This window comes from Lissotriton vulgaris, chromosome 3_1 (assembly GCF_964263255.1).
Source record: "Lissotriton vulgaris chromosome 3_1, aLisVul1.2, whole genome shotgun sequence".
NCBI lineage: Eukaryota > Metazoa > Chordata > Amphibia > Caudata > Salamandridae > Lissotriton > Lissotriton vulgaris.
Genome location: NC_141689.1, coordinates 50967881 through 50984902, shown reverse-complemented (window position 1 = coordinate 50984902; position 17022 = coordinate 50967881). Strand labels below are relative to the sequence as shown.

Sequence of the window (17022 nt, the reverse complement as noted above, 5' to 3'; positions counted from 1 at the left end):
GCTATAGTTCCTCTCTGCATAGCCGTGTCCAAAATACATTTTTTAATTGAAGTGAATTCACTTGTGGTGTTCACTCCTAGTATCATATACGTAGCACCATGTACGTGTTCTTCAACACTTTGTAAATATCTCCTGCTGCACATGATAATTTATTACACTACTGATGTAAATATATATTACACTACCGTGATCCATTTGTTCCATATTTCCCCACTAACCATTTGATCATTGGTCTCCTATTATGTTTTAATTCTTGAAATAATATATTTTCATTAGCGAATATGGATCCTAACAGACTATAGGGCGCTCCACAATAATTATCAGGGATTTATTAACTCAGAAAGTCAAAAGTTGGTGCCTCTAGAGGGAGGGTGTGTATCCAACACCCGCAACTCCTGTTGTTACAGAAACAAAATTGTATAACGCCCCCTGAGCACACAGATATTATTATTGTATTTATCTCCACTTTTTCTTCTCTTATTTCACAAACAAGTCTATGGCAAGCCGAAATATATATCTGAATAAGCAAAGTCCACTCCTTCTGAGGTTACGGTCGCTTCAAATCTTCAAAATATATTCCAATCAGGCTTTTCTGTATAGGTGGTACTTCAGCCTCTGTGTATAAATGGTACATCAGCCAACACGTGTTTCGTCGTGCATTAATACATCACATTGACTTCCTCAGGGCTGCAACCAAATAAACATTGCCCATAATTCAATTCAAAATATCTTTATTTCGGTAAAATTTTACCATAAAAGACGTTTGTAAAAAACATTTCATTTAAATGATTTATACAGCAAGTTATAAAATTCATAAAAACATCACTAGAAAGAAATCCTTGTATGCTAAAAACAAGTCTGCACTCAAATCTGTGTTTTAAGACATTTCCTTCTGATAGACCAGAGAGCGCCCAGGTACTTGGCCATAGCAAACACAATATGGTCTGACAGATCAGTTTTTAAGACTCTAAAGGTGGCCAGACACCTCTCGAATCCCAGATTCCTACATATGGGAACAATCCAGTACCTTCGGATCTCTCGATAAGCCGGACAGAAAAAAAGGATGTGGAGCTCAGTTTCATCCGAAATTCTGCACGCTGGACAGGTGCTGCTTGGATCATCACTCCATTTAGATGTGAGAGTTCTAATGGGGAGAGACCCATGTCTCCACTGAAGGTATAATTTTCTCAGTACGGAGGGATAGATTTTATCCAGAGTTTGTTCCATGTTGTAGTTAACCTTGTGGGACAAGAAGGAAGCTGTCAGAGTCCCGCGATGTTGATGATTAGGTAGCAAGGAAAGTTTGCTTTCACGGTATGACTTGGCTAGTTCCTTTTTAGAAAGGATATGGCACGTGTTCAGAGGGTCAGACCACATTGTTGAGAGACCCAGGGCCTCCAATTCTAGTTTGATGGAATTGAGCCATTTAATTTTTCCAGCACCTGGGATGGCAAGAACCTCCCGGAGTCCTTCCCTGTAGCTGGCCAATTCTGGAGTTGTCCATAGTCTGCGCCAGAAGGCCAGTGGGCGTAGAGCCAGATCCTCATCAAGCGGGCATAGGCCTAAGTCCATCCTGAGGGGGACAAGGGGAGTGCTCAGTGGTAACCCAACAAGGTTGCAAATGAATTTATTTTCCACCTTCAACAGCATTGATGTTTTTTTAATGGCCCCAGAGTTCAGATCCATAGATGACGGCCCCCTTGGCCTGAGATTTGTATATCTGTAATGGAGGGCCAATGGGCCTGATTGAGGATTTATTGCTTGCCAAGAGTTTCATTATGCCTCCCGAATGCTGGGTCAATTTAAGTGCTGCCTTCTCCAGGTGTGAGCTCCAGGTAAATTTGTCATTTAGCACAATTCCCAAGTATTCAAAGGTTTTTACTCTTTCTAGCCTGATGTGTGCAATACTTGGACTAAAGTGGAATTTCTGCGGGGGGTTGAGGACCATGAATTTCGTTTTGATGGCATTGATTTCTAATCCATGGGCCTCACAGAAGTCCACAAAGCCGTCGAGGATGCGCTGAATGCCTTTTGCCGACTTTGATAGTAGCAGTGTGTCGTCGGCAAACATGATGGCTGGCACCCTCTCAGCGGCCAGTTTTGGGGCGTCAGAGTTAGGTACACCCGCTAAGTGGGTGATTACTCCGTTGACATAGAGGCAGAACAGGGTTGGTGCAAGCACACAACCCTGCCTTACCCCCCTGCCAACGGGGAGCCTCTCGGACAATGCACCCATCCTTCCACATCTGACCTGGGCAAAGTTAGTGCTGTGGAGGCGGATTATCATATTCAAAAGACCTTCGGGGACCCCCAATTTGGCAAGGACCTCCCACAGCTTATTCCTCGGGACCAGGTCGAACGCTGCCCTCAGGTCCACGAATACAGTGTAGAGGCTGCCACCCTCCAACTGCACCGTTTTCCAGAGTATGAGGACGAGACGAAAGACCTGGTCCACAGTGGAGACCTTCTCCCTGAAGCCTGCTTGAAAGGGGCTAAGGATGTTGAAGTCCCTGATCCACTCATGTAAGCGATTTAACAATAGCTTGGAAAATAATTTCTGGGATACATCAATTAGGCTTATTGGCCTATAGTTTGCCGGGAGGAGGGGGGACCCCTTTTTAAAAATTGGCACTATTTCAGCCCCTGGCCAGGTGGAAGGGATTGGCAGACCTTTCAGAATGGATTTAAATAGCACCCCGAGATAGGGAGCCCAGACTTTAGGTTCGTGCTTGTAAAGATCGCCTGGGAGCCTGTCTAGGCCCGGCGCCTTGCCTGCAGGCAGGGACGAGATTGCCAAGGTGACTTCCTCTGTGCTGAAACCATCCATGGCAATTGCACTATTTTTGGTGGAGAGGGACGCTCCTGCAAGTTCGCTCTTCCCCTGATCACTGCTATGTGGTTGGTATAGATTTTTGAAATGTTCCTCCCAGACAGATGGTGCTATGTTGGCCTCGACTGCTGCAAGTGGTTCGACCGAGCCGTGCCTAACAATCTGCCAAAAAGTCCGTGAGTCTCGACAAGCGAGGGCAGCTGTTATTTTTGTCCAATTCCCCTCGTCCCAGTCTATTTTTGCAGTGCGGAGGGCTAATTTGTAGGCTAATCGTCTCTCCCTGATTATGTTTAAAGTGTCTCGTGCTTTGAGTGATTTCAATAGAGAGGTTTTTGCTTCCCTACAAGAGGCATTGAACCAGGTCGCTCTTCTCTGTTTGGACCCTACAAGAGGCATTGAACCAGGTCGCTCTTCTCTGTTTGGCCATAATTACAATTAATACTCTATATGGCATGAAGAGAAGGGCAAGTATAGTACCCTTCACCCCCCAAGAGTATCGTGCTCATTCCATTAAATGTGTAGGCACTTCCCATGAGAAAAAAGAAAGTTTGTACCTCTATTAGGATTCCAAAGTTGCACTCTAATTCTCTGTGAATTCCTTATAGCCCAGTACAGGTAAACGTAGGGTTAGTAGGGTATATTCAACTCTAATTTCCTCAATTTATCCAAGATAATAATAACTTCCACGTTTTGCTACCAGGACTTCAATCTAAATAACAAAATGAGTGCAAAAAAAATCACCAAACTCAACTTATATACATCAACTTCCACAGTAACACATTAGCCTCCAAGGTTCTTCCCAGATGTCTTCACCACTTAAAGTACGTACCCCACTTCATTATTAAATGAATATATCTCTTACGTAAAATTTGCATATGCCTGTCATTAGCTCCTTGATAAACAATTCTTTATTCAAAATTGTTTTCATGGATACCCTAGTTGTTACCAGACCACACTAATACGTATGCATTCAACTATTATCCGTCATATGGTGGGTTCGAAAGCACTCACCCTTTATATCAGATCACATGGACTCAATAGTCTTCTTCACTCAAAATCTGGTCCCTTAAGGTCCTTCCTATGAAGACAAAAGAGTATCTGTTTCCTATTCCCTATTTTTGCCTTAAGTCTATCTTACTAATAATACCCTAGGCTACTTGCTCACCTCAGTCTCGATATTAATTTAGAGTTTATTCTCCTCGTGCCAAATAATGTCCTAGGTTTCTACACTTCTGAAAAAATATACAGTATACAAATTATCATCATATCCCTCAGATCAAGACAATTAACTCAAATCGATGTGTGCTAAAACTCACCCACAGTGAATATCATCAAATGCGGCTCGAGGACTATAATGGCTCCATATCTCTGTAATAACAGAGGAATAAAATCACCACCTTTCCAACCTATTGTATATTCACCTATATAGCCATCTGCCATCTGTCTTACCCGATCTGTAGTACTATATCGTTTCGTCCTCAGTCACCTATTCTTTTCTCAATAAAGCGATGCGTCACAAATCTCCCACAATCGTTATAGATCAACACAAAATTGGAGGACTATAATCTCCCAGAGTCTCTGTAATAACCGAGAAGTATAATCACCACCATGCCTCTTCATCACAGGCAATATGAAATCTTTACCAACTTCCCGGCTTACCCGATGCGTATAGCGTGTCGTCTTGTCCTCCACCAAATTGACCTTCACCTAGTAAATAATATAAGGGGAACACTTCAGAATCAACGGTTTATATTATTAGATTATTCCTATAAAGTTGGGGGCAAAGTTTCATCCGCATATAACATACCTCACAATCGGCAGCAACTATCCTCGCTGCTCCTCGGCGTTCTGTGTCAGCGCCATATTGTAATGTATATTTATCCCATTGCATAATGGGCGCCATCTTGTAGTACGTAAATACCTCCGTAAATATATCCAAAGTTATTGATACCCTAGACCAACTATTACTACCCTCTTAACACAAAGACCACTAAAGTAGTCGCATTGCGATAATGTAACACTCTCCAAAATTTCAACTACCAACGTTATCATATGATATAACCCTCACGTTCTGTTTCAGCGCCATATTGTAATGTATATTTGTTTCTTTTCATGGTAGGCACAATCTTGTAACGTGTTATAGCTTCCATAATCATCTTAAAAATATTAACTTTACTTATAGTCCGAAAATTAATCGTGAGACTACCGTAGTGATCTTGATGCAAAAATTGTTGCACTCTCACAATTTTTTACTACAACGTACCTTTGCTACCAAATTGTGTAACCGTATCTTCTCTCCAACTAATACACATTAAGATGTTCTTGTTTCTAAAGTGGAATACCCTTATCCACAATCTCCATGATTAGAACGTATCAGGTATGATAATCCTGGACTTCTCAAATCTCTAGCAGTACGTCCTCCTTTTCCGAATAACCAGCATCTCCCTAAACATACGCCTCTTGTTTATTAACCCTTTCGGGTAGCATACGTACCAGCTAGTGAAGCAACCTCTATAGATATCCTATAATTCTAACCATATGTCTTCTCCAATATATTAGTTGAAAAAGGTGGGGTTAATATAGGAAAGTGAGGTGTGCCCGTGTATGCCAATGTATCCTCAGTATTTATACAGTTTTACAAATCCTATCTAAATATCTATCTTAATTTCTGCAACATAGTATTACATTTCAAATATACATATTGTCATGCTATTCATTAAATTAGGAGACGCCAATTATATCATGCTCCATCGTGTCTCCTCTTCTATATTCAAAATAACTTATGCATAAATTTATCCCCTCTAAGGGCAAACAATATACACAAAGGAAGTATTCTGTCTCATCAAATCACTGGTTATTCAGTTATGTGCATGATGTCCGCAAAGTTCATACTTGCTCATATTTGTAACTAAAACTCATATATAGGTACACATTACCCCCCGAAAATAACTTCATATTTCATAGTTACACCACTCAAATGTAGCCTCGATTAACAATAGCAACTTATAAACATTTAAATCCAACAATAGCATTGTTAAACATAACATTAGGCACTCAATTGTTATACATATTATGAGGTCACTCTTGGCCCAAATAAAATTGATATTCATTATCGATATTAAGGCCCCTCTCTACGGCCTTCAGCTTCATGATCCAGATCACTTCTCTACGTCTCAATCTCAATTGTCTATTCCCTCCCCTGGTGTCTTGAGTTATATGGTCAATCCCATGATAGCTAAATTGGTGTTGATGTTGATTATCATAGTTTTGTACACTGTGGGCAGCAATGGGATACCTAGTGTCTCCATTCTTCCATGCTCGGAAATGCTACATCATCCTGTCTCTCAACCTTCTAATTGTGCTCCCCACATAGATTTGACCACATGTACAAGATATCACATATACTACAAACGTCAATTCACAGTTAATAAAAGTATCAATCTCAAATGTTTCGGAGCCATTGTAGCTGAAGTTTAATACTTTTTTCTTTGCCCATCTACACGAATTGCATCGTCCACATTTGTGGAAACCTTTAGTTGCAGATGTCAACCATATTTTCTTTGCCTTGATTGGGTAGCTCGGGCTCAGATTATTGGCCAAAGTTTTGCCTTTTCTGAATGTAATTGAAGGTCTCTCACTAATATAGGGCAACAAATCCCTATCTGCTTTTAATAAGGGCCAATGTCTGTTGACAATAGAGTACAACCGTTTAGATTCAGTATTATACTGTGTCACCAACCGTACCTTGTCTTCACGACCTTCTACATTCTTTTAATGTGCTAGAGTATGTGACCTCATCCGAAAACAGTTCAGCCAACCAATTAATTAGTGTGAAGGAACATACGTGCTGCTCCATCACTGGATCCTCTATTAACATCAGAGGACAACTCAGTGGGTTCTCAAGAAAGCTCCTTGCCAAGAACTCATGCGCTGCTGTGATTACATCCTAACGACCCATTAGTCCATGCATCGCTGCCAAGGCCATAATCCTTTCGCCAGAACAAACCTACTCGTGAGCAACTACGGGGCTCATCAGATGATTAAAGTCGACTTCAGGAGACACCGTCAAGCAGAGACACAAATCAAGGGTCCAGTGGAAATTGCAGCTCAGGCAATGAAACACAGGCTGGACACATGTGAAATAAGTAAATCTAAACGATAATCCAAACGCCGTGCTTAAAGTCGCAAGCGGCAGGGTGCCATAGTAATCAAGCATCCGGTTGCGCAGCAGTGACAGGAGGGGCTCTTCTGCTCCTAATGCAGGATGGGCATCCATTTGTAATAAAGCAAAAGATCACCAAAACGCCCGCAGCTAAAGCCAGCAAGACAGGAAAGCCTCCGAACAAACTTGAAAAAATAGAATGAAAAAAGGCAGGGATGACCCCAAAGATTTTTTCAAATGAAGTCACGAGACCGCTGCAAACTAATTTAAAAAAGTGAGCCAAGCCGGAAGTGGAGGAGGCATTAAAGATTTGATGAACCAACTCGCTGAAATGTAACGGTAAATCAGTATTTAAAAGCGCTTGCACTTCTATGCGTGTGTTAGCAATGTGAAGGAAGAATGTTTCTCGGACCGAACTCAGGGCCACCTCTTTCTGAGACAAAAGGGCTCTTATTCTAGTCATACCATTGAACTCTGCTTTCAAGGTTGGGATGCGCGGCCAGATGGAAACATCTGAATTCCCATGCGTAGGGGGATACATTATATTTTTGCAGCACACAACACGTTCAGATACAGTTCCCACATAAGAGATACCGACAATAAGACCACAACACTCCTCTTTATTCAACAGCAAATAACTACCATTTGCCAAAAGTGTGAACGTGGGAACAATTGCGGGTACAGGAGTCCCTTTCAAAACACAGGCCAGATTAGGCCGTTCCTGGTTGCAGGAACCATGCAATTGAATGTGTCTGCAAATTAATGAATGGTCAGGGGACTCTGTGCATTCTTCCCCATTCAGATAAACTTCTCTGCCGTCTTTCAGGCACCTATATGTGAAGGGAAGAGACCATGCTTCATGGAGGAAGGCACCTCCTAACGGTTCATAACGCCCTATTGCCACATGTTGCATACAACTAGTGAATTTGTACAACGCGAATGGTAATGTAATTAATCCGTGGATAAGCCACGTTGCATCAGCGGCCTCAGCAACAGAGAACGGTAAAGATTCCAACCTCTCAATGTGTAACATGGAAAATGATGCATCTCACATTGAAAGCATGCGCTGTTTGTCAGTCAAATTAAATGGGGCAAAGAGGGAGGAAACGTTCATGTAATTCCATGGCACATGGTCAGATTTGAGAGTCTGTAGAGTCCATGCAAACTGCATCACAGAACGCAGTTGATTTTGGCCATGGTATAAAACAGACACCTCATCATTTACAATATCAACTACAGAAGAAACAATGTTATTCAATGTGTATATGCGGGAAGAAAGCATGTTAATACTGTTATCGACAACTGCAAGCACCTTTTCTAAATTTGCTTGATCAATTGCTCTCAGGCGCTTAGCAGCCTCAATTTGTGATAGCTTCCAAATTTCATTGTAAGCAGCATAAATCCAACGTTTAGATCTACCACTTGCCGGGCCTTTAATGAAATCATTAATATCCACCTCATCAGTCAGCTTAAATAGATGTAATTTAACAGCAGCCAATGTAGAATGTTGTAACCAATTTTTACATAATTTGCCAACTGAATATGTTGTGACAGTGTTGTCAGGATCAATACGTGGATCAGGCCTGATTTGTGTAAAACCTTCAGTTAAACCCAGAAAGCGATGCTGGCAAGAGTCAGAGCTTCTGTTCCATAGCAGCCAACCCTTTGGATCAAAACTGGACACATTAAATGATGCATTACCTAGTAATGTCTGCAATTCTCTAATGGAAAACTTTGTGCAATTATCCCAACCAGGATATTCTTCCAAATCAGGGACAGCAGGGGAATTTAACTTTTTTGAAGTAGCCAATCCAAAGCACGTTGTCTGAGAAATAGTAGAATTCAAAAACAACATGTGATTCGGGATGAGACATGCACGGTGCAAAGCCTCAGTGCCTTGTACCTGCCAACTTTTAGAACCCAAAACCGATTTACGGTCAATGGTTTCCTTCCTTAGCTCATAGCCTTCAACAGCTAATTTGTCTAGAAAGGACTTCGAATACAACAATTTAGTATCAGTAAGTCTAACTTTGGACATGGGTTTCTGTGTCATCTTAAAATAAAAGGACTCAGGACTTGTTTGATTAAAGTCGGTAAAGTAAGTATACTTCTTCAAAAATGTACTGGAGCTGCCTTGTAATGGTGCTGGGCAATGTTCCCACTGTGTGTAATTTAATTTACAGAACTTCTTCTGGAACCCGATTTATGCAGGAAATGATTACCATAATGTTGAAAGCAAAATAAGTCACCATAATTAGCAGATTCTAAACATAAATCTTAAGCATCAAAGGTAGCATAATATTTTACATCAGTAAATAATGATTCTACGGCCTGAACATTCCAATCAACAGAACGTATGTTTTGTTTAACCACATCCCCCATGTTCACTCTAAGTACATTTGGGACATTAAGCACTTCAGTTGGGCCATGAAATTGAAATTTAACTTCATCCCACACAAACCCATCAAGAACCGGCCATGCTGTGATGTTAACAAAGTTCAAGTCTCTTTTCAGCCTGTGAGCAGAATGTGAAGAAGATAAGGGGGCCAAAGTTCCATTAAGATGCCGAATGCATGTTCTCTCCTCAACATAGTGTCCATCCATGAGTCGGAAAAAATAAAACACAAAACCAAATGACATAAAAAGGTATGCTGAAAAAAGCATTAGCCAACTATATGTCCAAGGGAGAACCAAAAAATGTTTTTGGAATAAAGAGGCATAGATTGCACAACTTGAGGGTTTTGTCGAAGTCACTGAAGCAGAGTTAAATGAGAATCTAGAGTCTGTGGCCAAACGTGTTTGTAAATCAGGCATCGATAAATCAGCAGGAAAGGAATAATCGAGGTCATCATTGTTATTAACTGGGAAAGTGTTCAGTATAGGTTTGGAAATGACAGGCATCTCTAAGGCCACTTCTGGTTCAGCAGCTGCAGTAATGGCCAAAACAGAATTTCTCACAATCGAAGGACATGAGACTGCAGGTGTCATACTATGAAGAATCGGCCACCCTGTGTATCTTGACATTGTCAATTGAGATAAACCTGTTTTCCATACGACCTGGAAGTGGTGGTAAAATGACTGTTCTTGTGCCCTTCACTCCAAGAACGGGGACCGGTGCTCGATAGGAAGGACCAAATTCTTTCTTGTTGTCGATCTTCTCTCGAACCAGTTCTCCAACTTTGGGTAGCCAGCCAACTACCGGGATCTGCAAGGCATCATCCGACGTGGAGGGCAAATGTTCTTTTGCAAGACTGTCGCTCGACTTTTGTAGATCCTGTAAAACAGCACAATGTTCATCTACGTCAAAGGCCGTGGCTTGAGCCACGCAGTCTAGACCGTCGAGGTCAGGGACGTACATCCTGATACCAAAGAGCATTTCGTACGGGGTCCGCCCACCCAGAGACCTTCTAGGGAGATTATTAAGAGCACGCTGCACGCCACTGAGGTGGGCCAGCCAGTTTCTGCCAGTGCCTATAACTCGAGCTGTCAAAGATTGCTTTAAGTCACGGTTCATTCGTTCCACTACACTGTTACCCTCAGGTCTGTACGGAGACGAAAACTTGACTTGGACCCCCAACGAAACCATAGCATCCTTATACGCCTTAGAGGTGAAAGCCGGACCCTGATCCGAATGGAAGGTACCACATGCAAAAATCCCTACAAAGACATGCAAATCTCTTATGACAGTCCGTGAATCAGCGCTGCGATGGGGCCATACCCACACAAAGCGTGTGCATGAATCAACTCTGTTTGAACTCTGGGAGCTCGGTTTGAAATTGCATCGCTTTTAAACATATTGTGTGTGAATTGATTTTAAAAATTTACGCTTCTTTCCCTCACCTGCTAGGCTGGTTGGGGCGCTCATCCTGTCACTAATTACCCGTGCAGCCGATCTGAACGCTGCCACGGGGTAGGAAATTGCAAGCACCGCCATCAGCGAGCGAGGCCTGCTCACAGGCCACGCCCCCTTTGGTTATATAAAGCGCCGACGCCCAGCCCTTCCCAGAATCTGTACTCCTGAGGCACAGCCGGGAGCTCTGTTTGAAATTGCATCGCTTTTAAACATATTGTGTGTGAATTGATTTTAAAAATTTACGCTTCTTTCCCTCACCTGCTAGGCTGGTTGGGGCACTCATCCTGTCACTAATTACCCGTGCAGCCGATCTGAACACTGCCACGGGGTAGGAAATTTCAAGCACCGCCATCAGCGAGCGAGCCTGCTCACAGGCCACGCCCACTTCTCCAGGCCACACCCCCTTCGTTCTTTTCTTTGCATAAAAAGATGTGTAACACCCGGACGCGCAGCGGACGGGCGCAGCGGGCGCGCCGTCAGCGCGCCGAAGGCGCACCAAAGGCAAGCCCGTCTGGGCCCGTCTGGGAACTCTGCCGGATCCGCTGCAGAAACGTGTGGTGTACACAAGTGACATGCTTCGAGCCCTTCGCAAGGAAAAAAAGCAGGACTGCCACTACGTCCACGCTGAAGGTAAACCCTTCGCCAACTGTGTACGATATAACCCAGCCGATCAGGGCTTGGGAAAGCCGGGACTACTGATTGGCCTCCTTAACTGCCGCTCCCTTCCTAAGCATGCGCACAAAATCAACTTGTTGATACAGGATCATGGCCTGGACATGCTGTTTCTTACAGAAACCTGGCTTTCTGCTAGCACGGACTCGGACATTGTCAATGCCCTTCCCCCAGGCTACCTCATTCAAACCTTACATAGACCTAAAGGGAGAGGAGGGGGGCTGGCAATTATCCACAGACAACATCTCACCTGTAGGACTAGTAACGCCAACATTGCAGACTGCGAAAGCTGCCATTTCGCCCTTCAAATCTCCCCGACGCACTCCATCTCATGACTGTTGATCTACCGCCCTCCGGGGACAACAGGGAGCTTCCTCAACGCCCTCATTGACATGGTTTCACAATCAGCCTCCTCTGCCTCGAACTTTCTCCTCGTGGGCGATCTCAACCTTCACCTTAACGACCCCACAGACCCCTTAGCTTTGGATCTCCTGCAGGACCTGAGGTCATTTAACATCCGACTTGTCAACAATGAACCTACCCACGATAAAGGTCACCTTCTGGACCCCGTCCTGACCAATATTGGGGATATCACCTCAGATCCCCCCATCCCTCTTCCGTGGTCAGACCACTTTCTTGCTCCCTTCTCCTGGGACCTTGCCACGGCACTCCCCCAACCCCCTAAAATCTGAGTGACGGACCAACGTTGGCACAAGCTTGAACCTGTAGAGTGGGCTAGTCTACTCTCAGACTCAACACCTGCCCTTTCCATGGATCCAGCCACGGCCGACGAGCAGTTCAATTCCTTGCTCACATCCTCACTGGACCAACTCCTCCCCAAAACCACCACTCTCAAACATACAAAAAGAGTGGCTCCCGCTCCCTGGTATACTCCGGAGCTTAAATCGCTGAGACAGGTATGCAAGAGAACAGAACGCTTTTGGAGGAAGGACAAATCCACTGAAAATAATAAAGCTTATCACACCGCTTCACAAATTTACAAAACTGCTCTCCGCGATACCAAAAGTCTATTCTTTCAAGATAGAATAGAACACTCCGCTAGCTCTAGTAAAGAATCTTTTACCATTTTAAAGGAACTCCTCAAAGTCCCTGACTCGGGACCGAGAGGCCCCCCAGACCCCAAAGCTGATGAGGAAAAGTGCCACAAGCTGGCCAATTTCTTCAAGGAGAAAATCCAAAAAATTCTTGACTCCATTCCATCCACAAGCTCGAGCGAGGAGAGAGAAGCCAGCAACCCTCCGACTCTCCCTTGCCTCACTTCCTGGGGACAGGTGACAGTTGAAGAGGTCGAAGATACGCTGCAAGTCATTAAAAGCGGATCCCCCAGGGACCCGGCCCCTTTACGCATTCTCAAAAAGGTAGCACCCTCGATCGCTCCTTCTCTCACTCACCTCATCAACGCCTCCCTCCAACAAGGAGTCGTCCCCCCCAGTTGGAAGGCGGCAGTCGTCAAGGCACTTCTAAAAAAACCCTTCCTTGACCCTGCCGACCTGGCGAACTATAGACCAATCTCCCTTCTCCCGGGAACCAGCAAGATCGCGGAAAAAATTGTGAACAGAAAACTCTCACAATTTTTGGAGAACAACAACCGTCTAAAAAACTCGCAGACAGGTTTCCGCCCCGGGCAGGGCACCGACATTGCCCTTTTCATGGCGGTGGAGGAGGCTAGAGCACTCTTAGACGAAGGAGGATCAGTGGCAGTGATCCTCCTCGATCTCAGTGCGGCCTTCGACACCGTCAACCATCAGCTCCTTATCCAACGACTCATGAGCGTTGGTGTTGAAGGAACTGCCCTGTCCTGGATATCGTCCTTTTTGAGTCAACGCTCCTTTCAAATCTGGGAGAATAACACCTGCTCCTCCGACACTCCCCTCCAATGTGGTGTGCCTCAGGGCTCCTCCCTGAGCCCCACATTATTTAACATCTACATGTCCCCATTGGAGGAGGTTGTTATCCCGTTCGGAGTGAGTATCGTCAGCTACGCTGACGACACTCAGTTAGTGGTGTCCCTCTCTCATCCTAAATAAGCATGGGCGGAAAATCTGTTACGCTCACGGATTTTGCGGATTTTCGGTAAATTCGCAATCCGCAAACTCCCGCGAATTTACCGAAAATCCGCAAACCCGCGAGCGGCGGATTTTTCCGGGGGCAAAAGTTCAAAACTTGAAGCCTGGCCTGTTGTAACTATTTTAGGATGGCGCCGGCAAGCTGCCAGCGCCATCCTAAAATAGTTACTAAGTTAGCTTCAACAGGAAGCTCTAATAGATAAAATAAAGCAGGTGCTCGATTTTATCTATTAGAGCTTCCTGTTGAAGCTAACTTAGTAACTATTTTAGGATGGCGCTGGCAGCTTGCCGGCGCCATCCTAAAATAGTTACAACAGGCCAGGCTGCTGAACTGATCTTTCTCTGACCTTTTATGCACACAAGAGGCATGTGAACTCACATGGAAGCCCCGCACGTTTGGCCCCGCGCACACACTCGCGGTTTGCACCGTCTTCCCGCCATTCACCCACTATGATGGACAGCTCACTCAAGGGACTCCTGCGCCCTTCGGGGCGATTGCATAGTAACACACACATGGTCGCTCGAACTAGTTGATGCTCAAAGTCAGTGACTCATTCATTAGCCCAAAAACAATCATGAGCGTCTTCGAGGCTGGACAGGTGTGCCTCTTCCCAAATCTACCGTGGAAAGTCAGCTGTGATGCTGGGTAGAGGCCTTTGCATCCATGACTTTCATGAGCGCAATCCCCGTGCTGTTCCTGTGACCAGGAGCTTCTTTCTCTTCATATTATTGTGTTCGCACGGGTTGCTGCAAGTTCGCACGCGTTTTGTACAATTTCGCAATTTGCGAAATTGTACAAAACCCTCGCGAACTTGCAGAAACCTGTGCGAACATAAAAAATAAAAAAATCCGCAAATTCGCGAGAATTCGCGGATTTTGCGGATTGCGAGTTCGCAAATCCGCAAAATCCGCGAACGCGAGATCCGCAAAATTCGCCCATGCTTAATCCTAAACAACAACCTGCGGACCTTTACAACTGTATGACGCAGATACAAGGATGGATGAATAGATCGTCTCTGAAACTCAACGGTTCAAAGACTGACATTCTCCTCCTTGGTCAGAAGGGACCCACTTCACTTCATAACATCTGGCCACCTTGTTTAGGCCCGATCCCAGATCCGAAACCAGAGGTAAAAAGCCTGGGTGTCTGGCTCGATAAGGAACTATCTTTTACAACACAGGCAAAAAAGGTAGCCGGGACGTGTTTTGGACTGCTCAGGTCTATTCGAAAGATCTTGCCCCTACTCCCCCACAACTCCCAAAAACTGTTGATCCAAGGACTGATTCTGTCTAGGCTCGACTTTAGCAATTCCATCTATTTAGGGGCCCCAGAGGCAACCCTGAACAAACTACAAAGGGTCCAAAATGCTGCTGCCCGGATCCTTACTAACACCCCCGCCAGAGCCTCAGCTAAACCAGCGCTAAAGTGTCTCCATTGGCTTCCGGTGAGAGAACGGGTGATGTTCAAGGCTCTCTGCCTTGCTCACAGATTGCTCCAAAACAATGGCCCCCCAAGCCTAAAAAAATTCATCAAACCATACAAAGCCCCGAGATCCCTCCGCTCGGACCAGGAACACCTCATTGTTACCCCCAGAATTTAGAAGGCCCGAACAGGAGGAAGACGTTTCTCGGTTCACACCGCACGTCTCTGGAACGCCTTACCGCACCACTTGAGAACCGAATCCAACTACCTACGGTTCAGGAAGCAACTGAAAACCCACCTCTTCCCTTAAACTGTCTTTCCCCTCCCCCTGTCAACTTCCAGTTGTACTGATTTTAGCGCTGGGATACTTACGGGTGACTACGCGCTCTATAAAAATTAAATAATAATAATAAATAATAATAATAACTGCTACTAAGATGTACTTATACGCAGTATCAGAAGAAAAAGGACCGCAGTGATCTAAATAAACGCATCCTAGTGGTTTATTAGAAATGTACAACTGTGTCTGTGGCGGACGCGCAGCAGTCGAAGGCTTGATCTGCTGGCAAATGTCACATTGAAGGACATAATCACGCGTCTGTTTGTACAGTCCCCGCAACCAGAACCTGTGTTGTAGCTGCGTTACAGTGGCCGAGACGCCCGCATGCGCAGATGCCACACCTTCATGAGCCGCTGTAATCAAAGTAGCTCTGCGATCCGAGTTGGTAATTAAACGTTCGCCAACTTCAGGAATTTTCACGTAAGGAACCTTATCGGGACTTAAGTGGTATGTGTACTTCGAAGGGAACCCCGCAGGATATTTACCTCCCTTCTCAGTGGCAGCAACAGCCGCCAAGATGTCATCATCTATTTTACTTTTGGACCGTGTAACTGCTGCAACTAAATATTTGGATACTGCTGATTTCGCTGCTTCATCAGCAAGTGAATTACCAACAGCGTGGACTCCTACGCGCTTATGGCCGAGAGTATGAATCACAAATACAAGTGGCAACTGCTCTTTAAGCTCAGCCACTCGGACCCAGATAATTTTATGTTTTATTGTGCTACCCTTGGAATCACGAAATTCATTCTGAATCCAATAGGTTAAGTTCTCATTGTAAGACTGGACACAGTAGTAAGAATCACTTACGATAAGAGTAGTCAACCTAGGATCTGCGTACTCCAATGCAAGCATCAAAGCACAAAGCTCTGCTAATTGTGCAGTGCAGTCCCCTAGTGTCTGCGTGTGCACGACACCGGACTTGAACTCATCGTTCACCATGGCACCGACCACAATGGCGCATGCGGAAACGTAGGCGTGTTTAGAGCCATGCGCAACCTGCGCCGAACCATCGGTGTAAATGATGCAATGGAAATCCTCCAGGGGTCGCATTGCTAAAGGAGCAGGATGAACAAATTCATACTGTAAGTACTCCTGCGACCTTAATGCGGCGTCAAAAATAAACGTGACATCCTGAGATGACAAGGACGCTGCCCATTGAATCCACCGAGGGAGCAAAGCTTTAGAATTAGGTACACTGGCTTTTGTGACTGCCTCCAAGGCAGGACACAGGGTAACAACCAACATGCGTTTTCCCTGTGATAGGGCACGTTCTTTAAGAATAGCCATCTGCACAGCCGTCAAAACTTTCTCAACAGTGGAAAATCGCAATTCAGCCGAAGTGTATAAGTGTGACTTGTAAGCAATAGGTACTGTGTCTCCCTCATTAAAAGTCAGGTACGTGAAACCTACCGTCCCAGGGATAATTCTTATCACCAGGTTGGTCTGATTATCACGAGTCAGTAAGAATTTAGAAGCGAGCAGATCAGCCTGCAAAGACTGCAGTATAGCCGAATGCTCAGGCAGCCAGCATGATTTGGAAAAAGATGGTTGTATCAAAGCATACAAAGGCTTGATACGCTGGGCATATTCCGGAATGTAAGTTCTCCCGAAATTCAAAAAGCCCAGTAAAGATTGTAATTTTTTCAGTGTTG

General features: G+C 44.7%; 1 pseudogene; it reads right to left on the bottom strand.

The window, feature by feature from the left end:
* Nucleotides 1-7038: 7038 nt before the first annotated feature.
* Nucleotides 7039-8163, bottom strand: LOC147725923 (uncharacterized; annotated as a pseudogene).
* Nucleotides 8164-17022: the final 8859 nt, after the last annotated feature.